This window comes from Tupaia chinensis, unplaced genomic scaffold (assembly GCF_000334495.1).
Source record: "Tupaia chinensis unplaced genomic scaffold, TupChi_1.0 Scaffold144314_1, whole genome shotgun sequence".
NCBI classification, from domain to species: domain Eukaryota; kingdom Metazoa; phylum Chordata; class Mammalia; order Scandentia; family Tupaiidae; genus Tupaia; species Tupaia belangeri.
This window is the reverse complement of record NW_006204172.1, coordinates 58897-62737: the sequence shown is the minus strand read 5'-3', so window position 1 is coordinate 62737 and position 3841 is coordinate 58897. Positions and strand designations below refer to the sequence as shown.

General features: G+C 39.8%; 1 pseudogene; it reads left to right on the top strand.

Moving 5' to 3' along the window:
- The first annotated feature begins 2444 nt into the window (after nt 1-2444).
- LOC102491996 (60S ribosomal protein L35 pseudogene) lies at nt 2445-2806 on the top strand (annotated as a pseudogene).
- Nucleotides 2807-3841: the final 1035 nt, after the last annotated feature.

The window sequence follows — 3841 nt, the reverse complement described above, 5'->3', positions numbered from 1 at the left end:
AAATAAAATAAAATAAACACTTCCTGTTTAGATGGGCTGTATGTTACACTAGATTCATTGCCTTTAAAAAAAATCATATCATCTGTATTCCATCCCTTTCTGTCTCTTTCAAAGGATGTATGCCTGCAGCTTATCCAAAAGTAAAACGGTGTCATAAAGTTACATGTCAAATGGAGGGGGGATGACATATGACAGTTTTATTGTCTAAATTAATATATATAGAATACTTAAAATCCACCCAAAAAACTCAAAAGATATATCTGATTTTTTTTAAATGTCAAAAGGCATGCACACTGATCAGAGAGAGACAGAGAGACAGAGACAGAGGAAAAAGCACCCTCAATGGTGTGTGCTCACACCACAATTCTCTCTCCTCCTTTTCTCCATCTTATCAGGATTTTTTGGTACCCAACGTGTTTTTCAAGTATCCAGGCCAGAATCTGAACCACATTCAGCTGTGTGGGCTCCAGCTCCCAACTCCAGGCATCTCTTCACGACTTCTGTTTCTTCGATGAAGTTGTTAAGTGAATTGTTCAATAACTGAGGAGTTCAAAGGTGGATATCTTGTAGTGTGTCAGACATGGCATTTTTCGATAGATATCCCACAAGACCACACTAGAACAATGGAATTCTATCTATACAGAAGCATGCATGAGATAAGCTCCAGAAAGCAACAGGACACACCACAGCACAATAACATAAACCGGGGATAATTGTTTTTAGTTATTTCAAATAATTAAAAGGTCTAAAAGAGGAACCAGTGGATTGCATAATGGTTACTTTGCTAAACTCCCACTCAGTCAACTGTGGTTCAAGTCCCAGACTCAGTGACTTGAAACTCACACCAGACACATGAGCATGCATGCCCAAAATCCAGAGAGGAGAATGGAGGAGATGAAATTGCAGCATGGCCATCCTCCTGGGGTGTATGTGTTGGAGGGGGGTGATTCCCCACTTTCTGTCTCTCTGTTCTGTCTCTCTGTCTCTCTGGTGAGCACATGTGCCCTATAGCAAAATTCTCCCTCAAGAAAAGGTCTAAAGAGAACTCCAACCTGATAACTACAAATGAAATATGTACTTTTGTGTGACTGAGAATGCTTCATGTAGTGAATACCAACCAAGTACAGGAATGAGGCAAGACTGAGAGAGGGGATTCCCTGCACTGGAGACCTGGTCATAAGTTGGAGCTGTCATTAAAACAGCTGAGTCATTAAGTGAGGAGTGGCTGTACTGGATTACAAAGCTGACTCAAAAATATAGTTGTATAACTGTATTGTTGGGGTGAACCCTTTTAATAAATGTGTAAGTGCCTCAATCACCCTTTTTCACATACTGTGAGCAGTTCATTGTCCATCTCTAAGCAACCTACATACTACTGTGCTTTACACACGTCTATCAAAGTTCAATCAGGAGACTGAAACCACATCAGTCATTTAAACAGGGAAAATTTAATATAAGGAATTATTATTTTCCTTCTTTGATATTTTTATTTCTAAATTAACCCATTGTAAAAATTGCATGTTCTGGTGAACAGTACTACAATATTTAACTCATAGAGATTTCTGTAATCACCACCACAGTCAGGAAGTAGAATGGTTCTATAACCATAAGAAAACAACTTATGTTGTGCCTTCATAGTCCCGCCTCACCATATGCCTTATCCCAGGAAATCACTGATTTATTTTCTATTAATATAGTTTGGTCTTTTCAGGAATGTCACATTAATGTAATCATTCAGTATGTGGCCTTTTGAGACTGGTTTCTTTTACACATCAAAATGACTTGAACATTGCCCAAATTTTGTGTTCTTCAAAAAAATCTTTTATAGAGAGAGAGATTTTTGCTCTAGAGTGCATGTGCTTGCCAGAAAGAAAAAGAGAGACAGAAACTGAGAAATCATCCTACATAGGGGATGGCCAATTCCTTTTCAATTCCTTTTCTCCCCTCAGGATTTTGGGCAAGCAGGCACACACATCTGGCATGAGTTTTGGAGTCTGAGACAAACCATGGTGGCCCATGTGGCAGTTCAACACCTTAAGTACTACGCCACCTGCTGGCCCCTGTTGTTCCTTCTTTTGCTAAATAGTATTCCACTGCATGAATGTATGTTTGTTTATCTGTTCATTAAATGATATTTGGGTTGTTTCCAGTATTTGATAACTATGAATAGTTGCCATAAATATGTGCAGAGAGGCATTTATGTGAACCTAAGTTTTCATTTCTCTAGAATACATATCTACAAGAAAGATTGCTGGATCTCATAGTAAGCATATGTTCACAAGAAACTGCTGGTCTGGTCTCTCAGTCTTGTGGTTAAAGGAGACAGATCAAACATGGCTAACCTCAGTTTGAATCCTGGGCCCAAGAGTTTGAAAAAATACACTGGGCCTGCCCTCTTCCTCTTGCCCTCCCAGCAGTCACCAAAGGTGGTGGGTTGTACAGCTATGGCCAAAATTAAGGCTTCAGACCTGCAAGGTAAGAAGGAGGAGCTGTTGAAACAGCTGAGAGACCTGAAGGTGGAGCTGTCCCAGCAGAATGTCACCAAGATGACAGGCAGAGATGCTTCCAGGCTGTCCAAGACCTGAGTTGTCTGCAAATCCATTGTCCATGACCTCATTAACCAGAATCAGAGAGAAAACCTCAGGAAATTCTACAAGGACAAGAAGTACAAGCCCCAGGACATGTGGCCCAAGAAAACCCATGCATTGTGTTGGTGGCTCAACAAGCATGAGGAGAGCCTAAAGACCAAGAAGCAGCAGTGAAGGAGCAGCTGTATCCACTGCAGAAGTTCGTGGTCAAGGCCTGAGCAGCAGACCTCAATAAAACACTGAAGTGGCTGGCAAAAAAAACAAACAAACAACAAAAAAAAACTAGGTATGTGTGTATGCATGCCCCAAATCCTGATAGGATGGAGAAATGGAGAACGGATTGCAGCATGATAAAGCCCAATTAGAGAATGCTTTCTTCTCTCTCTGTATCTCTTGGTGAAGGCACATGCTTCTGGCAATTGGAAAAGAGATAAACATAGAGAAACTGCCAAATTGTTTTCCAAAGTGACCGCCATTTTGCATTTCCATCTGCAATGCATGAGCATTCCAGGTGCTCCGTCTCCTCCCTAGCTCTTTGCTTTGCCAGTGTATTTTATTTTAACCATTCTAACAGATGTATCTCATCATAATTTTAATTTACACTTACTTAATGGCTAATAATGCTGCAACATTTGCATTTAATGTAATTGTTGATATGTATGGCTCAAGTCTAAAATTTTATTTTTTATTTTCTTTTGTTCTCTGGTTTCTCATCTCTTTGTGTTTGTTTTTCTGCTTTTCTAAAGCTTATTTAAACAGTGGTCATTTGCCATTTTAAAATCATTTTCCTTCTTCTCAAATTACAAAAGCTCCTTATATGTTATAGATAAGAATTCTTTTCTGTTATAGGATTTGCAAATATTTCCTCCTGTTCTGTTACTTGACTTAATGTTATTTTGCTGGTGTCCTTTAAAAAGCTATATTTTAAATTTTGATGAAATTTAATGTGTCAACTTTTCATTATGTATTTCTATTTTGATGCTATAACTAAGAAATCTTGGGACCAGCAGTTAGCGTAATGGCTATGTTGCTGGACTCCTGTAGTCGACCGTGATTCGCATCCCAGACCCAGTGGCTTAAACTCACACCAGGCGCGTGTGCGTGCGTGCCCAAGATCCTGAGAGGAGAATGGAGAAGAAGGGATTGTGGTGTGGCCATCCCCCCTGGGGGGTTATTTCTCACTTTCTGTCTCTCTGTCTCTGTCGTTCTGGTGAGAGCACATGCCCTATAGCAAAAACCTCTAAAAAAAAAAA